Raw genomic sequence first — 16,510 nt, forward strand, 5'->3', positions numbered from 1 at the left:
TTTACATTGGATAAAAGCAGTTCAGGAAATGTATAGCCCTACTGCTTAGTTTTATTGCGCCCTAGTAATTTTATAGTATAAAATCTCAGATCATATGATCAGGCTGGGAGAGAGGACATGTAAATGGCATACTGCATACTACTTTCCACTATTTAAAAATACTGTGTAGTATGATTTTGAAAACCCAATACCAGGTTAACGTGTATTTTCCTTAACCTTTCCTAAGATCCAAAGATTAACAGAAATACAGATGGCTGCAAATATGGACCATAAGCAAACATGTTAAAAGATGGAAGGGAAGAAAAGCTGGTCTATGTTTGTGTGTGTGAGCTATTCAATGCATATGTAAACACATGCAAAGTAGATGAATCACACCCCATTCAATCGCAGCTACTGATGCAGGAAACAGGCCTACAAGCCACAAAATCACAACCCTGCACATATTCAACATCTGCACCATCAAATCTTTCAAAAGCATCAACAAATCTCAGCGGTGCAGTTAAGGGTGGAATGTACTACAGACATTTTGTGACCATTGCTGCAAGTCTTTGATGGTGAAGAGTCTAAATTTGTGAAGAGTGTCGCAGGAGGTAAAGCTGGCCGTGTATCTCCCGTGCAAATAAAAAGCAGACGGATACGTGCAGGGTAATTAGAGCGAACGCGGCGCCTGGGAGACACAGATTCAGATGGATGGTGCGGGTTGCTATATTTGACTTTCTTCCCGTAAAGCCGGTCCTGAAGGGAGACCTGAAGACATGCTCAGGCACGACACATAGAGGAAGAGATAACAGAGAGATACATTCACAGGAGACATGAGACAGACGGATAAGACAGACGCTAAAGACAGAAGATGTAGTTTGTTTGTCTGCTGCTTTTTTCCATCATTAGCTCAGTCTGTTTGAATAAGGTTAGGTTTATTAATATTAGATAAGTAAGGAATAATGTAAAGCCAGCCATTTGTTATTGCAGAATAAATTCCGACAGGATGGTCAGGACTTGCATCACCCTAAAGGGATTTTTTTGCAATAAACCAGCTGGCTATACCTACATTATCTCAGTTATTACAGGACTAGTTCCTATAGGAGTAAATATACAGACACAAAATTTTGAGGAAATACAAACATTCTGCAAGGAAAACACGTTTCCTAATGGATGTAAGCCAAGACACGTTAAAACAAGTTCAAAGTCCAAACAAGATTAACATTCGGTTTAAACATTTGTAAATAAAATCTCAAATGTTATTAAGTATCCATATTTATACTGTATTAATTCGTAGGTATTAAAATCGGCCTGTTAGGATGACTCACAGTACCTGGATGACGCTGTGGTATTAGTTTTAGACAATTCAACGCGTTTTTTTCCATTCCACTGCGCTACTTTTTCATTGTTTTTCGCGATGGACGGACGTGTTTGATCGTTACGAGTGTATCTCACGTATTTTGGAGCGTCTTGCGCACGAGCACCGAGTTTTAAAATGACATGTCAAGTTAAAAGAATTTTAACTTTTGCAGGCAGCACAGCTCAACAATGTCAGAACAGTGAACCAATCAGAAAGCCTGGAGGCAGAACAAGCGTTGCAAGGTTCTGCTTACACTAGCAAGTTGGCACAGCAAAAAGTTTTATTCTATATTGGCCAATCAGAACCAAGCATTCTAGAGTGGTGTGTAATAAAATTAGTTAATGCACAATGAACTAACGTGAGCTAACAATAAATTACTATATGTGAACAATTTTAACAAACAATAAACAAGATTAATAAATGCTGTTAAATGTATTGCTTTCACTTAGTTCATGTTAATTAATGCATTTACTGAAATTAATAAATATAACTTTATTGTGAAGGGTCACTTATAATTTGGCTAGAAAACAACAACAACAGAGTTTTGATGAGAAATTCAAATCTAATTTATTCAGATCGTCTTTTAAGTAAAATGCAAAAACTGTCCCACGATTTAGTTGACATTATGAGCTGTGATAAAAATATGATAAAAAATTCATAAATCATGATTATAACTGTGCAAATGATAACAATAAATCTAAAAACTCAGTATACACATTCATAACCAAAATTAAAGAGTCAAATCAACTGTTGTTAAAATGATCTTTGGGGTATGTTGTTTGAGATTTAGGCCAATCCCAGTGCTGATAAGTCAGGATGTGTGTCATTGAGTACTGTACAGCTCATATCTTGGCTTGCACAAACTCGGGTGCGGCTATCAAGGTGTGCTTGCCTTGAATCAAGCGCATGCATCATAGAAGTAACACAAGGGTGGAGTATTCGTTGCAGGGGTAGCATGTTTCCTTCTCTTTTCCCGAGCACAGTGTGCCTTACAGCTAAGAGGATTTGTGGCGAGACTTGTAAAATAATTGAGAGTGTCTCTCTCTAAGCTCTCGGCTCTAAAAGATGAGCGTCAGGGCGGAGTTAACACGCTTCAGGATTTAGGAAACAGGAAACAGCTGACAGAACCAATCACTGATGAACCGCAATCCAACAATGGAGTACTGACGTAGATTCAAATTTATTTTTTGTTTGCCAAGATTTGAATAGCATTTGACTGTCTATATCCATTCACTTATCCTTGTCCTTGACTGCTATAAGAAACAAAACTAAACAAGACCAAAAATGACCATGGAATGAAATTAATTAAACACCTAAAGCCCGGAATACACTGCACGATTATTGGCTGTCCCAGACGAAAGATTGCCATCGTGAAACAATCGTCGCAATTTCTGTGATCGTGGCTCTTCATCTGTGGTCCTATGTCGTACAATGAGAGCGGTTCAAAGACGGCCTTTTTTCCGGTCTTGCATCCAAGGATAGCCTACGATAGTTTTCTGACAGTGTCAGAAATTCGGCATGATCACCACACAGTGTGTTTGCTGCTACGACCTGCGCGCTGGTATTTGTTTACCATGAGCGCATGCTGGTGACGTTGCTCAACGTGTAACGCTGCCGCCGAAGCTTCCGTGTCATCATCGTACAGTCTACATGCCTCTCGTACCCGAGTTTAAATGATCCATGTCGCACAGTGTGATAAGTTAATGATCTTATAAGAGGACAAAAATTGTGCCGTGTATTCCGGGCTTAAGAGCTCCAAAAAAATTTATTATCTTTTATTCATTACAGTTGGTTTTTCATTTGCATCAAATTAAACTGGATTTATCCTGACTGAGGGCCAATAAAGGGTGTTCAGCATAAAAGGTATCAAGCTAAGTATGATCCAAAGCTAAATCCCGTGATATGATGAGCATTTTATTTAATTCCATAACTCAACTAAAAATAAAAAATAAAAACTCTCCTACATTCAGGGAGCTACACTGCGACCAAAATGGTCGCATATGCGACCTTTTGAACTGCCGTTGCGACCCTAATTTTTAATGGGTCGCAAATGTGCTACCTAATGTTTTAGACAATATGCTATGATTTACTATGAGCATTTATTAAAACATAAATGTGGATTTTAAGAATACGTTTTATAACGTGCTCTGAGCCATTAACACGTTGGCTTCATTTTGCGTGAAAGCACGTCGTGTCTCTCCCCATCAGTGTGCGTTTGCGTGCTCAGCTGTTTCTCAATGAATTAGGTGCGACGCGACGCAAGCGCAGTGTCTTCCATGTTTCTGAACTTGAGCAGAGGTTCACTGAGGACGCGGGACCCGTATGGTTCCGGGTTTATATTTTAAATGGTCTGTCGGGTCCGGTTAGGTCCTAGTTTAATTACTTTGGGTCCCAAGTCTGATTAATATTGAGTTTATAACCCGAGTCGATTGGAAAACGGCCATGAGCGCAACCGCGCTAAGGCTCGAGTGCAGTTTAGCGTGCCTTCGGTTTCTATGGCGATGGTTCTTGTTACTACCACGCGCTGCGTTTTCTTTCTCACATGTTTTTAATAATCTTATTATTAATAAACCATATATTTTAAAACCATATCCATATTAAGTTTGCACAGATTGTAGCAAAAAAGCAGTGCTAATGTCAAGCCCATTGCACTAAACGAGCAAAGCAATGTAAAGTTTGTCACCGGGACAGCAAGTAGACTTTTAAATTTGAAATAATGAGTGGATTAAGCTTTTTAAATCGGCAAGAGAGAAATAGAAAGATAGAGCAGAAGCAGTAAAAGTGCCTATTTAATAGAAATTATTACCATTATAACATCAGTCATAACATCAGTCACATTTATAATCTATAGACCTGCACTGTCTATTAATATACTATACATAGTATTGTATTATATTGAGTTTGATAAAAGGGGTCTAATTGCTTCATATATCAGTGCAAAAACAGTAAGTGTTTTCGTGGTGCTTTGACAAACAGTGTCAGCTTTGTTTTTTTTTTTTTTTTTTTTTTTTTATTTTATGTTTATTTTGATCTTTCATTTCAGTACAATCATACATTATATTTCAGTTTACATAATGCTCATTACAATCTCAAAGTGTTTTGACAAATACAAGTATGAGCAATTACATGCTGTGTTTTAAATGTAAATTGTACTCTAGATGTGTTCAGTTGTTTCAAAGTGTCCTCTTTTACAAAAAAAAAAAAACACAGAAACAAAAAACAAAAACAAAAAGAAAAACCCACAATTTCTGGTAACTATATACATCCAGGGTAAGAACATGTGTCTTATTTAAATTCAATCCTTAACATCCTCAAGGTGGTTTAGAATATTCTCAAGTTATTACATACACATACAAACATATATTAGTAATATATACATTATATATTACTCTTATCTATTAAACTATAGAAGCAAAATCTGATCTTCTTTCTGATACGTATGCAACCCAATTCCTCCATTTTTCCAGAAAAACATCTTTCTTTAAATTGACAAAAAAGGTAATCTTTTCCATCATGTATATCTCTATGGTCACATCTATCCAGTCGTTTAATGTTGGTCTCTCTTGTTTTAACCATTTGCGTGTGATCGCCTTCTTACTGGCTGCTAAAAGGACACCCATCAGATATTTATTATCTACAGCCATAATTTCTGGGCCTACACAGCCAAAATAGAGTAGTTTGCATTCTAGAGGTATGTCTCTTCTAAAAATATGCTCAAGAGCATCCTGTAATTCTTTCCAATATTCTTGCATGTGTTGACATTCCCAGAATATATGATAGTGGTTTGCTTCATTACATCCACAGTTTCGCCAACATTTTGGAGTGTTATTGCTGTATTTGGCTGTTTGTATTGGTGTTATAAAATATCTAACAATATTTTTCCAGCAGAACTCCTTCCAATTAAGTGACCTAGTTGATTTCCACTGAAATTTCCATATATTTGACCACTCTTCATCAGTAAAAATTATTCCACTTTCTGTCATCCATTTCTCCTTTATATAACTTGTAGAATGTTCCTTCATATTTATTAAGCTCTTATATATCTGAGAAACTATCTTATATCTAACACCTGATGTATATGCTTTTTTAAGCAAGTCTATGAGTGGGTTCAAATTATCTTTGAATTTCCCTTTTATTTTTTTATCATAATAACTTCGAACCTGAAGGTATCTGTAGAAATCTTGATTTTCTAGTGAGAGTTTTTCCTTTAATACTTGGAAGCTTAAAAGTTCACCTTTTTCAATGATTGTGCAAAAAGAGGTTATTCCCTTATTTGTCCACAATTTGAATCGGTTATCAGACTGATTTGGAGTGAAGTCTGAATCATAAGCAATCCATTTCAAAATAGAAGTATGTTCCATTAGTTTAAATTCTTTTATTACAGATGCCCAGACATTTAAAGTAAGCTTTGTCCAAGGTTCTTCTAGCTTATCTATGTATTGTCTTAAATTATTATCTGCTAATATTGTTTGTACAGGAGTATTCTTTGTAGTATAGCTTTCCATATCTTTCCAAGGGGCATTATAATGTGGGTCACACCAATTCACTACTATCTTAATTTGCGCTGCTGTATAATAATCTTTTAGTGAGGGAAGAGCCCACCCTCCTTTATCCTTTGGAAGCTGTAATGTTTTAAAGCGTATTCTGGGTTTTTTCCCTTGCCAAATAAAACGTGAAAGCATTTTATCCCACTCTATGAATTGTTTTCCGGTTATTTCTACAGGTAGACATTGGAATAGATAGAGGAATTTTGGTAATACATTCATTTTAATTGCTTCAATCCGTGAACTAAAACTAAAAAAGGGAATTAGATTCCATCTGGCTAAATCTTCTCTGATTTTTACAGTTAGTGGATCAAAATTCTTTCTTTGTAATTTTTCTATATTTTTTGTCAAATGGATGCCTAAATATTTAAATGATTTTGTATGCCATTTTAACAGATATGTATTTTTTATATTTACAGGGGGATTATAATTATATGAAATTATTTCTGTTTTATCAATATTTAATTTATACCCAGAAAGAGGGCCAGAATTCTGAAATTGTTTCATAAGTTGAGGCAGAGATTTGGTTGGGTCTCCAAGATAAATCAGTATGTCATCTGCATAGCAGGCTATTTTGTGTTCCACTCCTTTTATAGTGATACCTTGGATTGTTTTATCCTGTCTGATGCTTTGTACTAAGGGCTCTAAATAGAGTGCAAATAATTGTGGGGACCATGGGCATCCTTGTCTAGTGCCTCTTTCTAATGTAAATGACTTTGACAAGCAGCCGTTAATCTTTATTTTTGCAGTTGGTGTATCATAGAGTGCCTGTATACTTCTAATTATATCTTCGTGGAAGCCAAATTTACGTAGAACCTTATAAAGATAAGCCCAGCTGACTGAATCGAAGGCTTTTTCAGCATCTAGACTTAGAATCATTGATTTTAATTTATTTTTCTTGATATGATTCATAACTTGCAATGTACGCCTAATATTATCCTGTGTCTGCCTCTGACGGATGAAGCCTGATTGATCTTGATTTATTAGGTTGGGCAGGAATTCTTCCATTCTTCTGGACATAATTGATGTAAAGAGTCTATAATCTACGTTTAATATTGATAAAGGTCTATACGATCCACATTCTAACTTATCTTTGCCTTCTTTTGGAATAATAGATATAATTGCATCCTTCCAAGATGGAGGAGCTATCGCATTCTTTAAAACCCAATTAAAAGTACGGACCAAAATGGGTATTAGTTCCTTCTGGAATGCTTTATACCATTCCCCAGTAAATCCATCCGGTCCTGGGGATTTATTAGACTTTAATTTATTTATAGCCCTTTTTACTTCATCTGCCGTTATTTCTGCTATCATCGTTTTATTTTGCTCATCAGTAAGGGTAGGTAACTCCAATGTTTCTAAAAAACAATCAATCTCCTGGTTTCTATCTTCAGGCATTTTAGAATATAATTTCTTATAGAACCTTTCAAAACCATCTTGAATGTTTTCTTGTTTGGTTTGTATTTTATTGGTAATAGGATCCCTGATTTTGTATATAGTTTGATCTGCCTGTTGTTTTTTTAATTTCCATGCTAATATTTTCATAAATTTAGATCCATTTTCGTAATATTTTTGCCTAGAAAAAATAATTTTTTTCTCTATTTCCTGAGTATATAGCATATTAATTTCGTTTCTTGTTTTTTTTATTTGTTCTAGTATGTTTGGAGTTTGTTTGTCCTTATGTTCTTTTTCTAATAAATTTAATTGATGCTGTAATTTTTTTAGTCCCTGTTGTCGAATTTTCTTTTTAAGTGAGGCTAGTGCTATAATTTTACCTCTTAGTACTGCTTTTGCAGCATCCCACAATATGGGGGGTGTGACCTCTTCATTATCATTAGTTTCTAAATAAGAGTGAATCTCATCTTTAATACTTATTTTAAAAGAGGGATCATTAAGAAGATTCAAGTTTAATTTCCACAAAGTGTCCTTAGATTTGTTATCTAGTTTTACTGTTAAGTAGATTGGGGCATGATCACTAATATCTATCGTTCCAATATCACAGCTTGTCACTCTGGTCCTATCTCTATTAAACATAAGGTAATAATCTATCCTAGTGTAGACATTATGTGGGGGAGAAAAATGTGTATAATCCTTAGTATTTGGGTGTAAATCTCTCCATACATCAATTATGCCAATATCATTCATCAGTGTATTAATTTTCCGATGGATGGGTTTAGAAAAGGTAGCTTTTTTGTTTGAAGAGTCAAGCTCAGGCTGTAAATGTACATTTAAATCACCTCCACAGATCAGTATACCGTTTGTTTCAGAGGACATAATCTGATAAATCTTTTGAAAAAAGGAGACATTACTACCTGGTGGGGCATAAATGTTAAATAAAGTAACATATGTTCCATTCATCACTCCACGAACAAAAATAAATCGACCCTCTTTATCAGCATACTCATATTCCTTTCAGTGTTTCCCATACATTTATTTATTTGTGGTGGCCCACCACAGAATCAACACTGGCCCCCACAAATAGAATTTTCATGATTACCATTTACATTTTTATTTCACTATTTAAAACAGCTTAATTCGGCTTAAAATATAATTTGATAATACAGATCAAATACAGATACAGATCAAAGAGTAGAAGTGAAACATATTTCAGGTGCCAGCACTAGATCAAACTCAAACACGACATGATGACGTCACATATATGCTAATTAGCGGGTGACGTCATCACCACCACAGTCTCTCAAAATCCTGTGGGAAACACTGCCTTTTCAAAAATAACCTTGTGAGATATCAAAATAATAACTCCTCTCCTATGTCCTGTATGATATGAAGAATAATAGATCTGGGTGAATCCCAATCTTTTCAATTTGTCATGCTCAGTGTTACTCAAATGTGTCTCTTGTAAATATACAATATGGGCCTTTTCTTTTTTCATTTTGCTTAAGATTTTTTTCCTTTTAATTGGGTTAAGCAAACCATTCACATTGAAAGAGATTACTTTTACTTCATTGTTTGTCATGTCTGTTCAATATAACATTGATATCTAAAGGATGGTTGATGGCGAGGCACAAACCCTGGAGAAACAATAATCGAACAAGTAAAGAAAAGAATATTAGAACTCTGACAAACATAACGAGCTTCCAAGATAGGGGTCTGAAACAAACGACCCTGTAACAAGTTGGTAGTGGCGTCTGTCATGGAGGGGAAGCCTTCTCTTCCATAGTGATGATCAGGGCCCTCCAGTGTACCGTCTTTACATGAGGTACAAGGGAACATAACTCACGTGTCCGACGTTACGACGTAGTGTGTTGTCATTCAGTAATACGAGGAGTGAAATTAAATTAACGATTTAAGGTCCAAAGTTTTCCTCTAACATTTATATGCAGCCTCACATTATCTTCTATATACATGTAGACGTTCCCTGATGTCTGTCGATCTCGGAGCCTTTTTACCTATTGTTTTCCGGTGTGAAACAGTCTCCCAAGACGTGCGCTCTAGTTGCTCAGCGAGTGATTCAGTCAACGATGTTTTCTCCACGTTGAACCCTCTTTTCTCCATATCCAGATACGCTTCCTCAACTGTGTTGTAGATGCGGGTTCCATCTTCATAGAACACACGTAGTCTTGCCGGATAGGGGGTCTGGAATCGGATCTTCTTTTCTTTCAGCACCTTTTTCACCTCCGTGTATTCCTTTCTTTTTTGAAGAACCGTAGGGGGATAATCATGATCAAAGTAGATTTTTTGTTGACCCACAAATATATCCTTTTTCATCCACGCCTTTCGGATTACTTCTTCTTTTGTTTTGTATCTGAGGAATTTCACTACAATCGACCTGGGTCTCGCGTTCGCTCCAGGCTTGGGTGCAAGTGCGCGGTGTGCTCTTTCCACGAGTAGTTCTGTCTCCGGGGGAAAATCCAAAGTCTCTCGCAGAAGTTGTTCGATGTAGTCAGTCATGGGGTTTTTCTCGGCGCCTTCTGGCACGTTGTATATCCTTATATTATCTCTTCTCGATCTTCCTTCTTGATCAATCTGTTTGCTTTCCAGCTGCGACTGTACTTTTATCATTTTTTGCATTATCTCTTCCACGCTTTGCATTCGCGTTTCAATTTCTTCAATGCGATCTTCTGCGTGCCCAATTCTTTGATTTGTCTTGTTTAATTCTGTCTTAATATCATCCAGCTGACGATTATTCTCTTTGCGAAAGTTTTGAATCTCCTCCAAGATCCGTTCCAGATTAATTTGCGGGGTTTTATCCGGGGAAGTTTGTTGACGATTAGCATCTTGCTTTTGAGCTAACGCATGTGTTGCGCCGACGGCTGCTTCTTGCTGTCTACATTCGGTTTCTGGGACATCAGTGTTAGTTTTCCTGCTCTTCACTCTCGTTTCCATTGTTGTCCCACTATTACAGACTGTTTAAAAGAAAGTTTTTATTTTTCTCAAGATTTAGTGGAGCTTTTAATTAGGTCGTCGTCGGAGACGATGAACTACGCTGCCATTCCCTCAGTCGCCGGAACCGGAAGCCCCCAGTGTCAGCTTTGTTAATGGCAAAGAAAGTTTGGGGTGGTTAGATTAATGAAATATAATGTGAAATTAATATTAATTTTCAATAAATCAAAGTATTGTGTTGTGTCACACATTATTAGTTCTACGTCACATGTATAGTAGACCATTATTTGTCAGTGGGTAATGATTGCCCTTTTTACCGGTTACCACCACCAAGTAAATTTCAGATCTGTGGGAAACACTGACTGCAACGTTTAAGAAAACAAGGCGGCATGTGGTTTAAAAGATGGCAAGTAAAATAAAAAGCATATCTGTATGCAATACAGTTTCAGTATTGTTCATTATTAACCAGAGCGCCTTAATATAACTTGAAAAAATATGTGCGACCAAATCATATTTTGCGCCAGTAACTGAAAAAGTTGGTAGCGCAAGTGCCACCAGTGGAAAAGGTTAGTGTAGTTCCCTGACATTAATCCGTTACTACGAATTAATACGTTCGATACTTTATTGGCGAATTTTGCTAAAGTTCAATAGTATTGTGTGTGCTAGGCCAGCAGATGGCGATGTTACTTTGTAGAGAACATCTCTGCACACATACATAGGAATTCTTCTAAAGACGAATTCTTCTTCAGTTTCATTGGGCACACGTGCGGTGACGCGATAAGCGTCTGGTCGAACTGTACTTCTGGTTTTTGTTTGTTTAATGGTCTGACTCGGAACTCTTAAACAAATACCTCGTCGAAAATAACATATTTTTTGGGTTCCTATTTAATCTACATGTTGTTTATTTTGTTTGTTATATAAATAAACTACTTTAAAAGGACTTTGTTGTTACTTATTCTTCGCAGAGTTCAACGGAAGATACATGATAACCACGAAAGCTGCGTGTTTATGATGCTACTGCTGAAACTGTCTATAAAGCGCCAATATTTTTTAAGTGTAAATAAACTCTGTATTTTAAGCAGCACAAACACATTCCTGTAGGCCACCATTGTTGTTTTGATTATACTCGCGCATCCCTATAGACTGAATTAACACATAAATAACATTACCGTTATCATAGATTTGCCTTTACGTAGCTTAGACAAAGACAACAATGCGTCATTTGTAAAAACTTAAACTTAGAATCGCATCATCAAAAGTTTGCTTTTAAAAGGACCCCAAACGCTGTTGTTTTGTAAACTAAAGCTAAACTGCCTAAAACTTTCCCGTTTACGGTTAAAAAGCATTGTGGTGTAAACAGCTCCTGGGTCACAATAACAACATCAAAGTCAGGAGATTAGCATCCAGAGAAGTGCACAATGAAGCAATTAACGTCTGATCTCCAGCCTGGCTGTCTGTCATTGTATCTGATAAACATACATCCATTTATGTCCCAATCAGGTCCTTGTGTTGGTCAAGCTGCTCGCACCCATTCAGAGCTGACAATAGCCCCTCACCCCTGTTCATTCATCACTCCTGGGGTGAGTGCGCTATTAAAAGACCTCCTAACACATTCACACAACAAAGTCTGCATACAAATGGTTTGTGTGGTAAAGGGTGCAGACACCATCGCTCCTGCAAACAAACCACACACCCCGCAAACATTCACACACCCACAAGCCATTTCATCTTGTTAACCAAACACAGGTGCGACAAAAAGACAAACACCTAGACCGTTTATACCGGGTATTACGATGCGTTTGGTCGGTCAAATCACAAGTGGACGGGAGAGGCACATGTTCGTCCCACCTGGTGTTTTAATTCATCTCGAATTCGTCCATTTTCGATCTCTTCTGTTTTGAGTCATTCAAGGGGATGAACTATGGGCGAGTGGTTAAACGTGAGCAGGAAAAAACACGGGTTTAAATTGAAGCGCATTAATATTAGCGCTAATAGTACTGCTGCTTGTGTTGTTGATAAACATGCAGCACAACGTTATGTATATGTAATTGATGAAACCAGCTTGCGCAACTTTCAAACGCTTGCAAAATGAAACAAAAATGAAAGAGGCGGAGACCAAACGCTTTAGTTTAATCGATTATAGCCTAAAGAGGGCGCTAAACACAATGGGTTTGAGATAGAAGTCAGGACTGATGTAAAAACATTGTGCTCGTACATCACGCATTACTGTAGATCAATAGGCGGTCTTTTGTGGCTGCTCGAACCACATCAGCATCTACATCACAAAAGCAATCTGGTCGAATGCGTTATCGACTACCTCTGAATGTGGTCGAAAGTAGACAAGCTCAAACCCTTTTACACCCCATTTACACCTGTATTTAGCGTCGTCCACTTGTGACAAAATGCATCTTAATACAAGGTGTAAAAAGCCTCTTAGTGCTTTGACGTGTGTTTAAATGTCAGACCTGCTTAAAGGGGGGGGGGGGGTTTCCAAGCATAACATCATATTTAACGCAGAATAGGACAATCAATTAATTCAAAAAGAAAATGTTTCTGATGGAGAACAATGAACATAGGAGAAAGGAGAAGGAGAAAAATATTTATAAGGAATAGCATGTGACTATGACTGCATAAGAATGTATTTGTAACATAAACAGGATAAATTTTGATTTCACAATATGACTCATTTCAGGAGCTTAGAGTCACAACATGGAAGGCAGCGCTGCTAGATTGAGTATCCTGAGCAATCTAAACCCTTAAATAGCTGTAAAAAAGCAACATTTTTGTTTACAATTTCCAAATCAGAAGAGACTTTACCAGAGTTCATTTCAGATAAGAAATTCACATAATGTTGAGACTGAATAAACATTATGTTCGTACAGCAGTGTGATCATCACACTACACAAAACATTGTGTTTCTATGTATTCAGTAAATTTCATCACTCATTTGTCATAGGCTATGTCAGAGCTTGCGTTACTAAGAGTGAAAGCCAGATAAATGTGGAAACCAAGCCTGTGCTTTTTGCTCTGCCCAGAACACAAATATAGTGCCTGTAACATTCCAGCAAGCCTGTGTTGCATTAGCTGGCAACATGCTACATCAGCACAACTGAGTTTTGTGCTTGCACTGTAATGCATTCGGTAATAACTAACCCAAAAATAATTTATTCAAATTAGTTTGAGAAACTAATGTATAATTTTAGAGGGCTTCAAGCTAATATTTTTAAGAGAAACTTGTTTGAGTTAATTTAATAGAAAATAAGATTAAGCAACTACTTTATGTCCAATAAAAATATATTTTCATTTTCTTTTACTTTTTGCACTTAATACACTCTAAAAATGGCTGGGTTATTTTTGACCCATAATGGGTAAATATTGGACAGAACACACATGCTGGGTTAAAAATACCCCGTGCTGGGTTAAAAATGACCCAATGTTGGGTTGTTGTTATGCAACCATGGGGTATTATAACCCAGCAGTTGGGTTAAAATAACCCAGCATTGAGTCAATTTTTAACCCAGCACGTGTTCTGTCCAATATTTACCCATTATGGGTCAAAAATAACCCAGCCATTTTTAGAGTGTAAAGTCACATACCTTCTATGTCAGAGAACAATTTAACATTATTTCAATGTATCTTTGGCACCTTTAAAATTAGAAGCGACCAAACTTTATAACAGAGGATCGACGATCAAAATTGTGATTTTCTTTCAATTTTAAGATCCAGGCTTAAACATGCCCTTATTTAAGCAAATAATAAATACATTTATATAAACAAGACAACCAAATAAAGTTGAGTGTTTATGTGCATTTTGTGCATTAATATCTGCATTATTAAGTAAAACGTGCTTGTTTTACGCTTTATACGAGATTAAAATCTATACAATTCAGTTAAAAATTGGATTGTGGACGTCTTCAAGATCAATCGCAATATAAAATCATCAGATCACCAAAACTGCCTGTAGACCGTTTCAGCAGTAACAACATAAACAAGCGGCTGTCGCGGTCCGCACGTAACTTCCGGTAAACTCTGCTAAGAATAAATAACAACAAAGTACTTTAAACGTAGTTTATTTATATAACAAGAAAAAAAAACAGCACATAGATTACCTAGAAAACCAAAACATTTGTTATTTTCGACGAGGCATTTGTTCAAGAGATCAGTTTAGCAACTAGTCAGACCATTAAAAAAACAAAACCGGAAGTAAGGTTCGGATCCAGACGTGTATCACGTGCGTCCGATGAAACGGTCTATATGACCAGACCGTATCTACCAGACCGAATCAGAACACACATTTCAGTGCCTCTTAAATGCCTGAACAGTTGACTTAAACATTTTGCTGTCTATGGCACAAAAAGCATAATCACTTTGACTTAAAAGAACAATTTGGAAATTTGATCATCAGAGTAGCACTTGAATCTTATTGTGCCAGAGAAAGCCAATACGGTAATATTTCTTTAGAAAAATTGCTGAAACGTTAGCCTGACGTTGTCATACATACTCAATTCTAGTCAGAATTTGATTCTGAAACCACTCAATTGGGCTGTAATTATGGGGCGTGTTTCAATCGAACCAGAAAAAAAGGCCTCTGGACTCAATTGGATAAATCTACAACCAATCAGAGCAACCAAGTGTGCGACGCATGTTCAAATGGCGTCTTTTGCAGCCTGACCGAACTGCTAGTTATTTCGCGACAATGAAACAGTTACAATGAAACATTATGATTATACGAAGTCCGAGATAGCGAACGTACATCAACACCTACTATGTTTACAACATTTCATCCATATCACAACATCGTGAGTTATTTACTAAATCATACACTCAGACTATCAAACAAACAAAGCTTTATCAGGCATTACACTGAGATAAAGAAATGTTGCTTTTGTCCTAAGACATTTTGTCTCAAGACAGTTCATTTCAGAGACAGGTTTGTGTCCAAAACACAGATTGTTTGAAGTAAAACAAAAAACAGCTGATTGCCGATCACATTAACAGCAAAAACGGTCCAATTTCGATTTATGACCCCTTGATCTGTGCATATTTAATCCAAATGAATTTAAGACCAACCATCCAATCAAATTAATGATAATTAATATTAACACATCTAAATCTTTAATGTTTAAGAACAGACCTTTTGAGGCTCCAGTTAACATCCATTGTAAAAATGTGTGTAACCAGTCGAAAAACACGCATCATGTACAGTCTGGCTATAGCAGAATCAAATGAGGACATTGGCACAGCTGAGGAAACAAATTGCAGAAAACAAGCTCGCAGCAACCTCACAAAGCTAACAGCAGAGATGCAACACTCAAATCATTCAGTGTGACTTTTAACACGCTCTCATCGTCTCTCTTCATCTGCCCATCTCTGCCAATATAAATCAGGATGCTTCAATACACGCAGGTTTCTTCTGCAGTTTATGTTGCGATCGCTCTGGGCTCCGCAGCACCCTTGCAGAACTTTCTCAGCAAGATCGTAAATCAGGTCTGAGGTCAATGAGACTTCATCTCAGAATCACTCTCTCGACAAGCTCCCAAAATAACATTGTAATCTTACACCTGAAAAGGTATCAGGTAAATGCAATCACGGATAAAAGGAGTCAAATGTGCATCAGAGATAAAAGCTGTAATAACAGAAATACAATAGGGTCAAAATATTGATCCGAATGTAAAATGATTCTCTAAATTTCTAATCTGTGCATATCCATAAACATCACTGCACCTCCCGAGTACTTCACGCGCATCTCTAAATGCATCAATTAGGCGAGTACACAGAGAAATTATTTCATCGTTTATTTCAGTCCATTGATCTCATTATTTTAGGCATTATAAAGAATTGTTTCACAATTAGTTGAATTATGCCTGCAAGGCTTAGCTGTCATCTTACTGAATGAACAACTCATCCCATCAAAGCACAAATAAAGCCTCCAGTGCAAATGTAGCCACAGTTAAGTGAGGTAGCTTGAAAAAAAAAACATTTCCCCTCCTGTAGGGATCATCTTGGCAAGGTGTGAGCAATGCAAAAGCCCAGATATTTATTTGATTGCTAACAAAATCAACACATGCATCAACCAACCAAACATAAATGTGGGTACCATTACTTTTTTTATTTTAAGTATGATCTTAGTTTGGCATAACCTCTTGATTGCTCTCTTTTAATACTATTACTGCAAATGGGCAACCAGCACAATAATAAGTGTGCAAGCTTTTCAGGTGAAAGATTTTAATATAAAAACTAACATTTAAAAAAAAGTACATTTTAAATAAACTGTATAAAGGCA

At 36.7% G+C, this 16,510-nt stretch overlaps 1 protein-coding gene across 3 annotated transcripts in view; it reads right to left on the reverse strand.

The window, feature by feature from the left end:
* aplp2 (amyloid beta (A4) precursor-like protein 2) overlaps positions 1-16,510 on the reverse strand; it is a 95,872-nt gene that overhangs the window by 78,524 nt on the left and 838 nt on the right. The gene's annotated exons all lie outside the window — the stretch shown is intronic.

The sequence above is a fragment of the Misgurnus anguillicaudatus genome, chromosome 15 (genome assembly GCF_027580225.2).
Source record: "Misgurnus anguillicaudatus chromosome 15, ASM2758022v2, whole genome shotgun sequence".
In the NCBI taxonomy this organism is placed as follows: domain Eukaryota; kingdom Metazoa; phylum Chordata; class Actinopteri; order Cypriniformes; family Cobitidae; genus Misgurnus; species Misgurnus anguillicaudatus.